Source organism: Ruditapes philippinarum, unplaced genomic scaffold (genome assembly GCF_026571515.1).
Source record: "Ruditapes philippinarum isolate M1 unplaced genomic scaffold, ASM2657151v2 ctg4889_1_1_1_1, whole genome shotgun sequence".
Classification (NCBI taxonomy): domain Eukaryota; kingdom Metazoa; phylum Mollusca; class Bivalvia; order Venerida; family Veneridae; genus Ruditapes; species Ruditapes philippinarum.
Genome location: NW_026852627.1, coordinates 73673 through 92009, shown reverse-complemented (window position 1 = coordinate 92009; position 18337 = coordinate 73673). Strand labels below are relative to the sequence as shown.

Sequence of the window (18337 nt, the reverse complement as noted above, 5' to 3'; positions counted from 1 at the left end):
ATCAAAGTTTGACCAACCCCCTTGATGCCCTTTTGACCAGTATTAATCAAATTCAGAGGGATGTGGCTAATCTGAAAAGGGCGGGAACAGAGCTGCAATCTGAGAGCCCTCGGAAATTTCCCAGAACCGACACGTCAAGTACACACTCTGAGGAGGAGTCAGATCTTGATGCCTTATTGCGTTTAGATTCAGAGGGGGTCGAAGGGGGACATTCTGAAGAATGGTCAGACATTGCCACATTTTTCGAAGACGAACAAGATTTGGGAGAAGAACTGGCATGCGACCTTGCGAAAGTTGTTAACACTTCATTAAGGACATCCCCCAAAAAGGAGAAAATGCAGGACCTATTTTCAAAGCACAAAAGGCCCAAAAACGTCAAAAAGTCTTGAAAGTCGATGAAATTTTATGGAAACAACTAAAGCCACAAACAAAAAGTTACGACTATGGCATGCAACAAACACAAAAACACTTATGTTTAGCACTAGTGCCAACTGTCCCGCAGGGACAAGATCAAAAACGACATCATACCCAAATATAAAAAAGTCTGTGAAGAGCCTTCATCAGAAACTAAGCAATTTGGAGATAATCTTGAGGACAATATTAAGAAAATGATATAATCCACGACAACTTTGACAACTACAAGTAATCTTAGTAATCCTAGGCCTTTTTTATTCAATCGAGGAGGGGGGTTCAACAACAACAACAAACAACAGCCAAACTATCGGAAGAAATACAAAGCATCAGGGAACTACCCCCCTCCGGGACAAAAGAACACATCTCCCCGACAATACCACCAATTTCGACAGAAAGCAGGAAGAGTGAATCGGAAATAATTGAGGTCAGTAATAATACACATATAAAACTTTTTAATACCGTTGAAAATTTTCAAGCAGGCAAAACAACGGAATGTCTTAGAGTATGGGAAACACTAACGAGTGACGAGTGGGTGCTGAATACTATTCGGGGATGTAAAATAGAAGTCGTTTCTATGCCTAAACAAGTACATATTCCTTCACCAATATCGTTTACATTCGAGGAAAAAACAAAAATCCGATCAGAAATACTAAGATTTTTAGAGAAAGGAATTATTGAACCGGCAACTAAAGACACAGATAAAGAATTTATTTCAAATATCTTTTTTTGGCCCAAAAGAGATGGACGTGTTCGTATTATCTTAAATCTAAAATACTTCAACGAAAATTTTGTACAGAATTCGCATTTTAAAATGGAGTCATTACAGTCTGCTATTACAATGATGAGAAAAAACTGTTATTTAGCCTCAGTTGACCTTGCAGATGCCTTTTATTCAAAGTTCGTGATCAGGACCGAAAATGTTTACGTTTTTTCTTTGACGGTAAGAAATATCAGTTTACTGCCCTGGTCATGGGTTATTCATGTAGTCCAAGAATATGGACAAAATTAATGAAACCTGTTTATGCTTACTTGAGATCTCAGGGTCATTTGAGCGTATATTTTATTGATGATTCATGTTTAATGGGTATGACCAAAGAATCTTGTCTCTACAATATTCAAGAAACAGTTCAGTTGATGGATACCTTAGGCTTGACCGTTAACATCGGAAAATCCGTTCTTGTCCCGTGCCAAAGGCTAATTTATTTAGGATTTATTTTATGTACATTATCAATGACAGTTCGCCTCACACCAGAGCGATGTGCAGATATCATTTCCAGATGTTCGGATATTATCAGCACGCCTAGAATAACAATACGGTCTTTTGCACGCTTAATTGGGAAATTAAATGCGGCGGAGCCAGGTGTCACTCACGCACCATTATTCATTCGTCCACTTGAGAAATTAAAAGCTTTACAACTAAAACAACATAGAGGGAACTTTGACAGTTTTATGACTGTAACGGGACCGTCTTGTGAGATTCTCGAATGGTGGAAACATACCGTTAATGATAGTTTTAAATGCATGTTAACTGTCCCACCAGACATAATTATTTACACTGATGCATCGTTAAATATGTATGGAGCTTTTGATGCAACAAACAATTTACAAACCAATGGCTACTGGACTACAGATGAACAAAAAGAACATATTAACGTATTAGAATTGAAAGCTTGCGAAATAGCTTTAAGAACATTTTGTAAACAAAAGTCAAACATTTATGTTCGGTTATATACTGATAATATGACAAGTTGCTGTTATATAAACAAATACGGCGGGAAATAAATAGTTTAGACATAATTGCGAGACGTATATGGTTCTGGTGCATTGAAAAACACATCCAAGTATCTGCTTGTCACATTGCTGGTGTTTCCAATACACAAGCTGATAAACTTAGCCGTTCAGTAAATGATGATTTAGAATGGGCGATTGATCAAAATATTTTTGATAAACTTCTACAAAAGCATCCAAAAATGGATAAAGATTTGTTTGCTTCTAACCTAAACGCGAAACTAACCAATTATGTTTCAAGATTTCCGGATGAATTTTCATGGACCGTCGATGCATTTACATTCACATGGGAAAATAATTTTTATTATATATTTCCTCCTTTCAGTTTACTTTCTCGAATTCTTCAAAAAGTGGAGGAGGACAGATCAGAAGCAATATTGATAGCACCACTCTGGCCCACACAAACCTGGTGGCCAAGTCTACTTCGATTAATAATAGGACTATGTTCTCTACTTCCAAAACGGCGAAACACACTGAAACTAATGCACAAACCCCACAAACAACACCCGTTAACACGCATGAGACTGATTGCTTTTCATATATCAGGTCAACATTACAAAAACGAAGAATATCTAAAGCAGGCCAAAATATCATCCTACGATCCTGGCGAGAAAGCACTAGAAAGCAATACAATTCATATCTTAAAAAATGGTAACGTTACTGTGAAAGGCAGGGAGATACCGCTCTTGGAACTGTAGACAATGTGATTGGTTATTTAACATTCTTATATGAACAAGGCTTAAGTTATACGGCTATTAACACTGCACGCTCTGCAATCAGCAATTTTATGAAGCTAGTTGGAGAAATAAATATCCATAGTAACGTGTTAATTTCAAGATTCATGAAAGGTGTATTTAATTCAAAACCACAATTACCTAGATATAAGGATATCTGGGACGCTAATATTATCTTACAATACTTGGAAAAAATGAATACAGAAAAATTAGTTCATTTATCTTGTAAATTATGCATGTTATTTCTTTTAGTTACGGCTCAAAGATGCCAAACACTACATGTTATTAAGTTATCAGACATTATTCTAAAAGATGATGACGTTATTATTAACATATCAAGTCTACTTAAACAAAGTCGGGGGGATTTTCACTTGCAACCTATTATACTAAGATCATATCCAAATAATACTAAATTGTGTATCGTGACAATTTTTAAAGAATATATGGAAAGAACACGACATTTGCGAACGGGGGAACATTTACTGATATCAGCGATTAAACCACATGGAAAAAATATCGCAACAAACCGTTAGTCGATGGATAAAATTAATCATGCATAACGCTGGCATTCCAAGCATATTTAAACCACACAGTACGAGAGCGCTGCTACGTCAAAAGCATTTGGAAAAGGGGTACCTTTTTCCGTTTATTGAAAGTACAGCTGGCTGGAGCAATGCACAAACATTTGCAAATTTGAAAATTATTTTGATAAACCAATATTATCTTGTTCAAACTTTTTTCAAGATAAGATATTGATAAAATGAGGGATGACCTATATTTACACAATAAAGTTAATAATAATTTAGCAATTAATACAGTGTCGTCTGAGAATAAACATACACATTACTTACATTAAAATATATTATACAATAGAGAAGAATTATAGTTTTATTGTACATCTCCAAATATTTAATCAGGAATCCGCTCTAAAAAATCTGTGGGGCCCATAAGGGAGATTATGTGTTGGATGAAATTGATTGATTAAGCGAGACTTACATGTAAGTTGAAGGTTGATCATAATTTCATCCAGCACAAATCTCCCTTAGGGCTCACACGCTGCGTCGGTAATCTGTGTGAGCCCTAAGGGAGATTTGTGCTGGATGAAATTATGATCAACCTTCAACTTACAGGTAAGTCTCGCTTAATCAATCAACTTTACTCGATAAACTTTGACAGGTGTTGTTGTTGTTCGCTGATGTTCGCATTATGGGTTGTGTGACTTCCGTTGTCAATAGCAATTGCTGCCTTAACTCAGTAAACAAACCGTTTCAAAGTTATGTTTCATCAAAACCAACAAACTTATAGCCAATCCATGGTACTAGTCATTTTTATAAATATTATATGTATCAATTTATCGTATTTTTATGTAAAGTTTCATAGAACTTTAGCTAAGAATTGTTGATGTTCGGACGTTCGGTTGGTTGACAGCGTTCTTTGTGTATGGAATTGATCGTTTCCGAACGTCAAATGTTCAGTTTCATTGTCCACCGACCAAAACATACAGTTGAATATTTTTCGAACCTTCTGATGTTCGTTTTCTCTGATTTGGTATAAATATGCCAGAAAACGATCAAGTTCAGTCAGTTTTCATTTAACTTTCGGTTAGTCTACTTTATTGTCGTGTTCTTCTGACCGGCAAATTTTACTTATTTTTAAGGCAAAATAAAACAGAGTCTTTATGTAACAAGGTGTATTTTTCGAGTAATCTGTGTTTTGAGATGTTCCCCAGCTTTCCTGTGCTTTTAGGTACCGTGTTTTTATCCATATTGTTTATGTAAGAGTGGTTTCCCCTTGACTTTGGCGGGATTTGTACGTGTCATGTGAATCTCGTTTTCATTCCGTTCAGTGCGTTGGTTGGTAGCCATTGAGAGAGGAAGGCCTGTCTCTCTGTTCAGATGGCTACTACTATCAACTTTTTATCCTAATTATTCTATCTTTTACTTTAATATCTCAACTAATTTGCATGTATATAATAATTAATGCATTGTTCTTAACAGCAGCACTCGGTGAGATTCATTTGTGTGGATTTGTGTGGATGATGGCGTATATCTTATTTGTGTAAAAGGGCTAAAGATCCTACAGATCTGTAAGTTGATATTTTATTGTCTATGAGAGAAATGTTTTATATATATTAGGTACTTTGATGAATTATTGAATTCTAATAACTTTTGCATTGTTACAACTAAATGTAAGCACATGGACCACTGTATCATTGAGTAATGGACTGCTATAATTAAGAACTATGAACTTAGCTATGAACTATGTTATTGATATAATTGGAGATGTATAAATAGCTGTGCATTTGAACCACGAGTTAGTTTGGGTATTTTACCTACTCCAGGTAAAATGTATATTTATTATGAATGATATTAAAAAGAGATAACTCTTTATTCTCCAATCATTTGGTAAGGATTGTTACTATTTACTATTTCAGTGCCTACCTTGTTCACATGCTTATATCATTACGTAGACTGATGGTTGGTTTACAAGATGTACCGGTATACTTTGTGAATATGTCAGATGAACTGTTGTAAATAATGTAAAGATTTGGTTTGTCAATAAACTACATATGATCGAACCTGAAGAGAAGATTTTGTATATATTGATACCCCTGAAGAGATATCCCAAAATTACAATGGAGCCCCCAGTGATGTAGTTAACTAACAACAAGATCCAGATCGAAGATTGACAACATTGACTTTTATAATCTGTTACAGAAGTGATATTTGTATTAAGTGATTCATTTTGGACACTGAAAGAAGTTGTATTATTTTGTAATACAACAGTGAATTGAATTTAGTCTACAATTAACAGAAAATTATTATTTTAAGTACTGTAAAGACTATATTTTATAAACAACATGTTTTAAGTAATCCAATACTTCACAGCAAACATTATTTTATAGAAGATTAATTAACAGTTTTCATAAATATTGATAAATATTTGTGCTATGCAAATTTGACATGTCTTTAGTGTAGGAAAGATTAATCAACCTTTGACAGAGGACACTTTTCGAGACTTGGAACACATCTGGTTAGAAGATCATCAACAGAGGATTATTTGTAAAGTGACAGTGTGTAAAGACATTGACTGTGGTTAGATAAGCAGTGGTCCTCTCTGTGCAACTGTAGTGACTTAAAATAAAATATATTTTGTAATAATCTAGGTCACTTAGGGTAAAAGAAAACAAAAAAACTAAGTACGGGTATTATTAATTTTTTTCTTCCAGTAATTTTTTTTATTAAATTACATACATATTTTTGGGTTTAAAATGACCTTGATTAACAAATCTGTATTTTGCATACACATATGTTTATTTTATTTTTAAAAAAAGGTGCGATATTGTAAGCGGAAGTAAGTAAGTGAGATCACAATTGCACTGCACTTAACCAACTTTAAGTACTGCATGAGTTTAACAATTTTTTTTCTGGGGAATAGTAGCTTAAATTGTTCGCAACATATACTTCGGTGTGCTGCAGCTTTCGCGTCTTTATTTTATACGTTATTTTAAATACGCTGTGAACATTTGTGATTACATGTTGTAAATATTTGAAAATATTCAAATACTGAAATATATCGGACATTTATGAATGCAGTGTTATGAATATTTGAAAAGAGAGACTGGATAAATTTATATACACTGAAATACTTAGTGTTTAAATTTGTGGATATATTCTTTAGAAGGATTTTGTGACAACTGAAGTTATTCTTTAGCAGTGCATCCTATAAACATATATTAAAAAGAAATATATATTGAACATGACTTCAAAAGAATCCAAAGCAATGGAAGAAAAGGATCGCAAACTTCTGGAAGCATTTCATGAACTAGATGGAAGCGAAGGCATTGAAACAAAGGAAGATCTTTTAGCATTTATTAAGCATATCGGGACAGGATTATCAGGAATCAAACCTGGTGCTTCGGTACATATTCCAGAGACAACATCTTCTAAATTTCCACGCATTTCATTATTTTATGGAGAGAAAGGCAAAGGAGAAGTGGGATATGCCACATGGAAATATGAGATAAGGTGTTTATTAAAGGAAAAGAGTTACACACCTGAACAAATACTGCTTGGAATACGACGCTCTGTGAAAGGTCAAGCATCAGATATTTTAAGACATCTTGGCATATCTCCAAGTATTGACGAAATACTTACAAAGTTTGAGGCTACATATGGAGATATCAACACTCCAGTTTCTATTTTAAGGAATCTTTACACATGTGAACAGAATAAAGATGAACCTTTTATTACATATGCATCTAGAGTGGAGGAGATAGCTGCAGAAGCTGTAGAGTTAAAGGCAATGACACCTGTACAAGTGAAAACAGAACTAAATGTGGTGTTATATTCTGGAATGCGTCAACCTTTAAAGCAGTTATGCAATTATATGTATAACACAATAGACAATTATGAGGATTTCAAGGTGGAATGTAGAAAAGTGGAAGCGGAGATGCTCAAGGACAATGATAAGAAAAATAAAAAGGATGATAAACCGCAAAGTCAGGCTATGACTAAACAACAATTAGACTCTGCTGAGTCTAATCAGTTTTCAGATATGAAAAATTTATTACAAGAAATGAACGAAAGGATAAAGAAATTAGAGATGGAGAAAGAACAAAGCCAATTTGCACAACAACATATACAGAGAGGAGGATATCCTAGTAGAAGATTCTTAGATAGAGGACAACGCCATTATAGAGGCACACTTGCACGAGGTCAACCTTTCCGAAGTAGAGGCACTTATCAGCCACGACGCCCTACTGGTACAACAACATTTAGACCAACCGGTACGACAACATACAGACCTACATACAACAACAATATTGATTGTTTAACATGTTATCGCTGTAACAAACAAGGACATATTGCTCGCTATTGCTCGGAAAACATGTAAGTGCTCACATGATGGGACCTGATGCCAGCACTTATCAACATAATGGTCCAGAACTTGTTGGACATACTTTAAGACATCTGAAAAAAGATATTCTAGCCTTTCATTCAAAATTTGTTTTGGTGCCAGCGGACAAGGCGGCTAATAATATTATAATTGTATGACGAATCCATTACATTAACGTTTTGCATAAGGACCTAAATAGTACTAATGCGTATTCTAAAACCTCTGCCTCCGAAAAAGACACTGTTAACAATCATATTACTAATCTTTCCAATCTTAAAGTCCAAATTAATGAAAAAGAACTCAAACTTCCTATAATGTATTGGATTCCTAAATTACATAAAAAAAACCTTACAAAGCCAGATTCATTGCTAATTCTACATCTTGCACTACAAGTAAACTTTCTATTTTATTGACGTCTTGTTTGACTGCCATTAAAACACATGTAATTAGATATTGTGATAAAGTCTATGAAAACACAGGCAAACATCTCTTTTGGTCAATTAACAATTCTGGTGAAATCTTGGATAAATTTAAAATTAAGAACTTTCAAGCTTCAACTGTCAGTACATACGATTTTTCTACACTTTATACAACTTTGCCACATAAATTAATCAATGATAAACTAATTTCCCTAATTCAGAAAACTTTTGCACGAGAAAAAGTTACCTTTCTAGCATGTAATTCTAACAAAGATTTTTTTACTAACGGTATTGTTAAACATTATACTATGTGGACCTGTGACGAAGTTTGTGGAGCACTCTCTTTTCTTTTAGACAACATTTATGTCAGGTTTGGTAATACCCTATTTAAACAGATCATAGGAATTCCTATGGGTACTAATTGTGGTCGCCGATTTGTTTTTGTACTGCTATGAAAGAGACTTTATGTTGAGTCTCTCTGAAGATAAACAACAAGATGTTATAGTCGCATTTAATAATACTTCCAGATACCTTGATGATATTTTTAATTTAGATAATCCTTATTTTGATCAAATGGTGTCTGACATTTATCCACATGAACTACAACTTAATAAAACGAACTCTTGAAATTTTAGTACATCATTTTTGGATCTGCATATTACTATCAACAACAATTCTATTCACACGAAAATCTATGATAAAAGAGATGACTTTCACTTTTGTATAGTTAATTATCCACATTTAGATGGAGACGTACCCCATGCAACATCTTACGGGGTTTATGTTTCTCAGTTAATTAGATTCGCTAGAGCTTGAAGCAACGTTAATGATTTTAACGAGCGAAATATTTTCATTTTCGGTAAGCTACTCAAACAGAGCTACCGCTATTATGAATTACGGAAATGTTTTACAAAATTTTACAATAATTTTGATTTAATTTTAAAATTTAATAGTGATTTATAAACTCTTCTGCGACAAGGGATTACCCAGCGTGGTTTTTATGGCTATGTGATTTACAAACTTTGTAAGATTTTTGGTCATGGTATTTTTTTACAAAAATCATTAAAGTTAAACGTTTTATTCAAAGAGGCTATGACCCTACTTTTTCAAGACATACCGCAGGCTTGGTGCTCAACCCATTTACAGTTGGGCGCTACGCTTTCCTCTTTTGATTGCATCTGACGGACCAAGTGGGAGACTCTATGATGGATAGTTCGTAAAGCCCTTTGGGACTGAATTGTCTTAATGTTCGTCTTCTGCCTTGCTTCGTCGGGCCCTTGTAGGTGATTTTCTTGTTGCTCTGTCTTCCTTTAGGACATTGAGTACTTTTGTTGTGGTCATTGGGTTTACTTTTATATGTTTCTACATGATCATTTTAGTGTTTTACTTATTTAACCTTTTGTAACCATGACAACTGTTAGAATTTCACTTGGCGGGGATTCATTTTATTTACACTGTCTCGTTTATAGGAGCATGGTGGGGCTAAGAGCGAGGTTTGGTGCACCATTAGCCGGTTTAAACTCCCCAGCAGTATTATTATGCTGCTGACCGTTCCAAGGCGGCGCCGCACTGTGTTCCTCAGATGTATGTCTATGTTGTTTCATACTGTTTTGGTGACACTTTTGCTTGTGTCCCTTGTTATTTTCTCGTCTCTGTTAGTATCTTCCCCATTGCCTCTAGTTTTTATTTCTTTGATTACCCCCCACCACCTTTCCCCGGTCTCCTATCCCCTTCCCCTTTGTGGGTCTATTATTATTTTCTTTGAATTCCTAATCAGTTCCAAATTATTTATCATTTAATGATTAACCTGTCCGTGCTCTGTCTTTGCCCTGTCCTGTTTTTGTTCGGGGTCCGCCTGGGCTCCTTGTCGTTGGTTCTTGTTGCTGGGTCATATGGGGGTTGCGTTCATTGAACGCCGCCTTTCCTTGTTGATCTTGTTTATCATATATTATACAAATGAAGCTCAAATATTTATAAATGGAATAGAAGCAAATGCACTTATTGATACGGGCAGCTGTGTTTCAACAGTTAACATAAATTTTTACAACAGCAATTTAAATCATTTCGCAATGAGACCAGTCTCGGAAATTCTTAACATAGAATGTGCTGACGGCAAAACCTTACCATACCATGGTTATATAGAAACTACTTTAAATACTAAAGGAATTCCAAAACAAGAAGATCTTGTTTGTTTATTTCTTGTCGTCTCGGAAACACCTTACAACTCGAAGACTCCTATTCTTCTCGGAACAAATATTTTGAATGAACTTATGGCATCATGTAAACAGAACTTTGGAGAGTTATTCCTTCAGAAAGCTTCACTTTTTACCCCATGGTATTTAGCTTTTAGATGCATCACTGTAAGGAATCAGGAAGTAAAAAGAAACAAAGACAAAATAGCAATAATAAGGAGTGCCGAGCCCTCACAGATTATCTTGGGACCAAACCAGACTAAGAATATTAGAGGAGTTATAGACAAAGAATTGAACTATCACCCTACTTGTGCTATCATACAGGAAACAGATGAATCAAACCTACCTAATTGTATAGACATCACACCTTCTGTAGTTTATTTTCAGTATAGAAAGAACAAAGAAATTACTGTAAATGTCTCGAATCTTACAACAAATACAGTTGCGATAACACCTAAGGCTATACTTGCGGAACTACAACCTGTCGATGTGAATGAACGGTATTTGAAAAAATACAGGATTCACCAAAGTTTGACTTATTCAATGAAGTTACAATTGAGACTACATACACAAGATCAAGATACACAAATAAGGAACTTACTGTTAAAGCATCAAGATATATTTCATTCGGAGTCCGGATAACCGAACGTTCGGATCACGATTCGGTGTCCGGAGCCGATTTTCGGATCCGGATGTTCGTATAAAATATTTCAGAATATTGAGAAAATGTGAAAAATACATTTACATGCGTTGAGATAATCGACGTAGACATGGTGTTGACACCATATTGTATATTGTACCTTAATTTGACAATACACATCATAATCTCTGCAGACCACAAAAGAATCAATAATTACTATAATAATTACGAGTCGGTATGACACATGTTGTTAATCTACATGTATGTTAAACACCAAACAAATTTAAGTTTTGTAGGATTAAAGATGAATATTTTAAGTCCCGTGCGATTGTCATCGGCAACGATTTTACATTTTTTATGTCAAAATTTAAATATTCATTAAGGCTATTTTTTTACATATGTTTCGGCTTACCTCCCGTCGACTCCGTTAATATTTTGAGAAAATGAAAAGTCTGCAGAAAAAAAATACAAGCAAATAAACAAATGCACTTACGAATAATATTATAATAATATGTAAATTATCACAGCTTTTATTGAAATTGATACGATATTTATCCGACAAAATAACTTTTTCCTTTAGTATTTAATTTAATCAAACATGTGCAATTTTTTAAAAACAATTTTTTCACATTGAGTGGCTAAAATGTAGATGTGGATTTCCTTGTCTAAAAATAGAAATATCGGTCTGGGCATACTATTTTAGCAGAGGTAAGAAGTGAGCGTTAGTGAAACATTCGACCGATGCGCAGGAGAGTAAGTTTTTATCACTTATGAACACTTTAAATGTGTGTAATTCATGTAAGTTTCGGCAACTTCTTAGATGATTCGAATCAAACAGCCAGGGCTACATGTTGGTAAACATCAAAGATTGGCAGATTCTTTTGAAAAGCCGGCTACACACCTGTCAAAGGTCATCGTGTGTAAATTGTATGCATGTTATTGAACAATGGAAACTTTTATTTTTTTACGGGTGTTATTTTGTTTTCACAAATGTGAGCAAGTGTAATTGTGTATTATAGCACTAAATAAGGAATTTAGACAATCGGCGATGAATTTCATTTTCATTTCATTTGAAATCGTAAGTATCATACGCACTTAATTTTTCGATAACAGTCATATTCTATATAGAAAAAATAAAATCAATACCGAAATTATTTTGATACGTAACATTCAATTAAAAAGGAACTACACTTTGAAAAAGGTCGCGAAAAAAAGGTTACGTCATATCAACTAACTAAGGTTTTAACAACGATCCGAACATCCGGATGTATCCGGATGTTTGATTTGGATATTCGGATGGCTGTTTCGGCTCCAGATGACATCCCTACTTTTTAGGACATGTGGTATCTCAGCAAGGTGTGAGCCCCGATCCGTCCAATATTGCAAAGATAGTGCAATGGCCAAGGCCGACAAATGCGAAGCAAGTCAAACAATTTGTCGCGACAGGTTCTTATTATAGGCGATTTGTTGAAAATTTTGCCAAACGTGCCAGGCCACTTATAGATCTTACAAAAAAAGATGCTGTGTTCAAGTGGGACCATTTATGTGAATCAGCCTTTACTGATTTAAAGAGGGCATTAATAAGTCCTGATATAATGGGTTATCCTTTAAATGAAGGTGGTCAGTTTATCCTTGATGTTGATTCTTCGGGTTTTGGTATGGGTGGAGTTTTGTCACAAATTCAGGATGATCGCGAAAGGGTCATAGCTTATGCAAGCCGTGCATTAAATAAGGCAGAAAAGAATTACTGTATAACTGAAAAAGAACTTTTAGCTGTAGTTTACTTTGTGCAGTATTTCAGGCAGTATCTTTTGGGTCGAAAGTTTTTGGTACGAACCGATCACCAAGCATTAATTTGGCTTTTTAGCCTTAAAGAGCCAAGCGGAAAAATAGCGAGATGGACTGAAATACTAGCCCCTTATGATTTTGAAATTCAATATCGACCAGGTTCTAAACAAAGTCATTGCGATGCCTTGTCACGATGTCAGACTCCAAGAGATTGTCAATGTCATGAAGTAGACATGAGTGAGCCATTAAAATGTGGGCCATGTCATAAATGTACACAGAGAGCAGCAAATATGTTGCTTGAATTAAAAGGTCAAAATGAGAGCAAATCATCAGAAGTAGATGTTTGTGATATAAGGGCTGTATTTGATGACCAATTGCCCAGCACTTCTGCTGTCCCCAGCAAAGTTATAACACGCCAAAATAGCAATAACTGGCTAGGTTCCTCATTACCTGAGAAAATATCATATCATCAGTCAAATGATCCTGATATAGGCTTCCTTATAGAAGCATTAAATAGAAAACAACCTCCCTCAAGTGAAACTATGTCCACTAAAAGCCATGCAGCTAGATATTATCTTTCAATATGGGATTCTCTTGTACTTAAAGATGAAGTCCTTTACAAGATTTTTAAGAAGGCAGACAGTACTGGTGAAAGCCTCCAGCTGATTGTGCCACGTAACCTACATAATGATATTATGTTTCAGATGCATGACTCAGTTACAGCGGGACATATGGGTACTAAAAGAACTAAGGCTAAAATATCTCAGCAATATCACTGGTATCAAATGAGGGATGATATAAATTTGTACGTTAGAAGTTGCGACGTGTGTGCAGCTGATAGGAAACCTCCTAAAAATCCAAGGGCTCCCATGGGTTCCCTAAAGGCAGGTGCCCCTTGGGACGTGTTAGCAATTGATTACACCGGTCCTTTCCCTATAACTCCTAGGGGTAATAGGTACATCCTTGTATTGACTGACCATTTCACTAAATATGTAGAAGTTATGGCAGTACCTGACCAGACTGCTGAAACTTGTGCTTCTAGAATACTTAATGATTTTATTGCTCACTGGGGTTGTCCACTTTCCATACATACAGATCAGGGGTCTGCTTTTGAAAGCAAATTATTCAAAGACTTATGTCAAATGCTAGACATAAGGAAAACTAGAACAAGTTCTAGAAATCCGAGAGGAAATGGACAAGTAGAACGATTTAACCGTACGCTTCTGAAGATGGTTCGCGCCTATTTAGCCGGTGAACAAGAAGATTGGGACCTTAACTTAGGATGTTTGGCTGGTGCCTACAGATGTACACCAAATGAAGCGACAAACCTTTCCCCAAATCTCCTTTTTCTTGGTCGCGAGATTAGAATGCCTGCAGACTTGATGTTCAATCATGCTAATGCCATGTCTAAAGAGGTTATCAATGAGAACCGGTATGTCCAGCAATTAAAGATATACTCATGTTTATTGTTATATATTATTATTATATATATAATAGATATACTTATGTTTAAACATGTTTATTTTATACATACAAAGAGACTGTGTATCAATTAATAATATTTTTAAAAATCAAATTTGAGCATTACTTATATCTTTTAGGACCAAAATGTTGCGAGCACATGATGTGGCGAGAGAACACCTCTTGTCAAGTGGTAAACGAAGTAAAGATATTTATGATGCCAAGTTGTCCTTCCATAGATATGAAGTAGGCGACATCGTCTGGTGCCTGCATGAAACAAGAAAAGTAGGAGTGACTCCCAAGTTAGAGAAAGCTTATGATGGACCTTATCTTATTGTAGAAAAATTTTCGCCAATTAGTTTCGTAGTGCAGTTCGACAAAGATGGAACTAAGCGTACAGTCCACCATAACAAGCTTAAGTTATATGAAGGAAAAAACCCTCCTAAATGGGTGACTCGCGCAGCAAATCTAATTAAGAAGAATTAAATTTGTTGACAATCAATTGTCTGTGTATACATATATTGTTAAAAGAAACTGTAATTTATGTACATAAAAACTGTGTAACATGTGTAACATTAACTGCTAATGTGAACATTTATTTTATTTTGTGTGAATAAACTGTATTTAAACAAACGATTATTATATTGTGAAGTTTGTGGAGTAATCAAACAATGATTCGAGAAAATTTGTGTACGAAACGAGTAAAACTTTTATTTGTAACAATGCGTTTTAAACGGTTTGACCCGCAAATTTATTACTATAACCGTATAAAGTTCAATCTTATCGAACGTTTGTAAAGACAAATGGTAACTTACAGTGTGATAGCACAAAATGCTTCTCATTCGAATGATTAAATAAAGTTTCCTTTTAAAAGGAAAGGCTTGCACAGTTGTGCCTTCATCCCAACCCTTTAAAATTGTTTTTTTTTTTGGGGGGGGGGGGGTTCAATTTATTATCACAATTTTTTTGAATTACGGTAAATTAGATATTTGAATTAAACAAATATTTTTCTTCAAAATAAACTTTAAATTTCTAAAATCGGATAATAAATGGAAAAGCTAAATGGTATTTTGTAAAGTAGGTATCCGTTGCGAACGGGCATTTACGCTATCGATGTACTTTTATCGGGTGCACGACAAGATAATTAAGCATTTATATAGGGTTAACTGGGAGTGATCCCAAGTGTGCACATTTCATTTCCCCTTTTTCGCAGAGAAATCATTCGTTTGCTTTATAGACAAGTAAATGCACTAAAATACTTCGTTACGTGGTACCAATTAATAAGCATGTATCAACTATGTTACACGTGCGCTATATGTAGATCAGCACGTGGCAAGGTTAATGATATGCATGGGCTATTTTTAGATTACCTCACCAAGAAGTTGAATTGCGTTCAGTTGATCTAAATATAACTCGATCATGCGTGATTTAATAAGCAGGACCACCCTTTGAAGACGGAATACTACTACAGTCACCATTCTCTATTGTATAAAACTAATACAGACAAAAAACAATTGTAAAAGAAACTAACTTTTGCGTCTTGAAAAACAATTGAAACGGAACAATTTCGTTTATGATTTATTACGGTTTAAACCGATAAATCAAGTAAAAATAGAAATCCTATTTATATAAACAAACTGGGATTACCGAAGTAACTAAAATAGCTTAGATTTCCGTAATATTACTTCGTCTGATTCCGCAGTATGACGGAATCGCCCGAATTGTCACGATTGCAATCGGAACTACATCGATTATTATCATTAATCCGAAGAGTGACGGAAAATGCCGAAAAGTTGCGATTGGCACGATTGCAGCTGGTTTCCCGTTCAATCATGCACAAACAGTAGGAAACAGGAAACCACCTTACCGGAACAAGTTATTCAAAACAAATGGTTTGCAGCCGTGGCTGCAAGCCAACAAGTTTTGTAAAGTTTAATTAACAGCTGATGCTGTCTGCAATGTTTACATTTACTTCTCAGCCAATGAAAACGACGATAACTGGAAATTAATGGGTAACGGCTAAATCCCGGATTAATATCGTTGTCGGATAGGTAATACGTACCACGGAGTAAGATGTACCGCGGAGTAACCTTAATGAGTCAGTGACCAAACATATTATATAGGTATACTTTATGGGATGACTCAAAGTTTCTTTTTATGTTTCCAGAGGATGTTCTCGCAATTTCAGAACCGAGGAAGGGCATACAGGTGTAAGCACTGCGACAAAGTAGAAAGGAAGAGTCGTCTGGTGGGCCATGTTTTAAAGACGCACATCCCTATGGATAGGGTACCGTTTTATTGCACTTTGTGCAGCTTCAGATGTGAAGATAAGGACACGCTGGTGGCACACATTAAGAAGTACAGGCGTCACAGGGACGAAGAGGCCAAGTCTGGGACCCCCGACTATACCCAGGTACTTAAGAGGGCATCCAATCCCATCTATGTGGGGGATAATGATATGACCATGCTTAGCAAAGAAGATTCTTTACGCTGGCATGCCCGTCACACCATCAACCAAGAAGACCCTTTGAATGATCCCGATGGTCTTTTCGCAGACGATGAGGAGATCACCATGGTTGATGGGCTCGTGATGCCACACTGGATGGCTCCGAGCAGACAGACAACAAGCAGTCTAGAGGTGTTCCGTAACCAGCCACCCTATACTGGCTTACCTAGACCATTTGCCACTGTGCCATCTGCCAGCTCAACACAGAGGCAGCCACTGAACTTGGATGGAATTATGGGAGCTAGTCAGGTTCAGCAACAGAAAACCGGCGACCTGGTCACCATTGACCCAAGGGACCTGGCAGATGTTCTTGGTAGAGTGAGCACCCCACCAGCAACAACGGTCCATCAATTGCCCGGCACCACAGGCCCTCTGAACACCCCGGCAATCAGAAGTAGGTCTCCTGGTTCAACGGTAGGCCAGAGTACTCCTTGTTTGGATGAGAGAGACTCCGAGAATTTACTCCCTGGATTGCTCAGCCTAAACCACGACGACCCCTTATTACGGGAAACAGAGAGTTTGAACCATAAACCATCCATGGCATCTGTTCAGACACAGACAGATGGGGCAGGTGAAGAGGAGCCACCTAGGAAGCGACCCAGGTTGGACGAAGATCACAGTCAGATCGCTGCTGCACTGCAGTCTCTAGCCTCCTCTACTATGGAGGGTATGAAGAACATAGTAGAGGCAATTAATGGTAACACCAGAGCTATCCGGTGCCAAGAAAAGACACAGGAAAAAATCGTTGACGAACTGGCTCGGATAGAGAGAAAGATTGCTCAAATGGAAAGAACTACCAACAAAGGAAAGGAAAATAAGCCATTAAAAAGCGTAGTAAAGAAAATATGAACATAATAATTTTGAATAAAGTAAATGAATGAACTGTTGCCACTCTTCCAACATGGGACTTAAACTCAATTAACATGAAGCAAACAATGTGACATTGTGACATTTTATTTCTTAAGTCGTGATCGACTAACGTTTTATTCACATGTGTTTTGACAGTGTTAAGCCGTGGAGCATAAAACATACACATATATATTAAATCAACAACAAACAATATGACATTGTACGTGATATTTTATTTTGTGAAATAGTGACAAACATTTAATTGAATTAAACAGTGTTAATTACTACTGTGTTAATTACTATAACATGGATATCTACAACATAAACAATGAACTAGTGAATCGAATTATTATGAATATCTGGAACACATATAGACTGTACATTTAAAAGTGAAACATATTGAAATATAAAAATGTGAAAAATATAAACATGGAACATTGACTTTATAGACATTAACAGTAGATCTAGATTTTAAACTTGGTGCTATTTATATTACTTATTTATTATCATTATTGATGAACACTATGTATAACGTTGGTGTAAATTAACTTGAATGACTATTTAAGACTGTTATTAATCAATGAAAGTGAAATGTGCATAAACTGTTTAAATGTGCCTATACATAAGATGCATAATCTTCATTATCT

General features: G+C 35.7%; 1 long non-coding RNA gene across 1 annotated transcript; it reads left to right on the top strand.

The window, feature by feature from the left end:
• The first annotated feature begins 4855 nt into the window (after nt 1–4855).
• LOC132719474 (uncharacterized) lies at nt 4856–6066 on the top strand. The gene is made up of 2 exons (XR_009624235.1): nt 4856–5022; nt 5371–6066. It is a non-coding gene; the product is annotated as an uncharacterized LOC132719474 (long non-coding RNA).
• The last annotated feature ends 12271 nt before the right edge of the window (nt 6067–18337 follow it).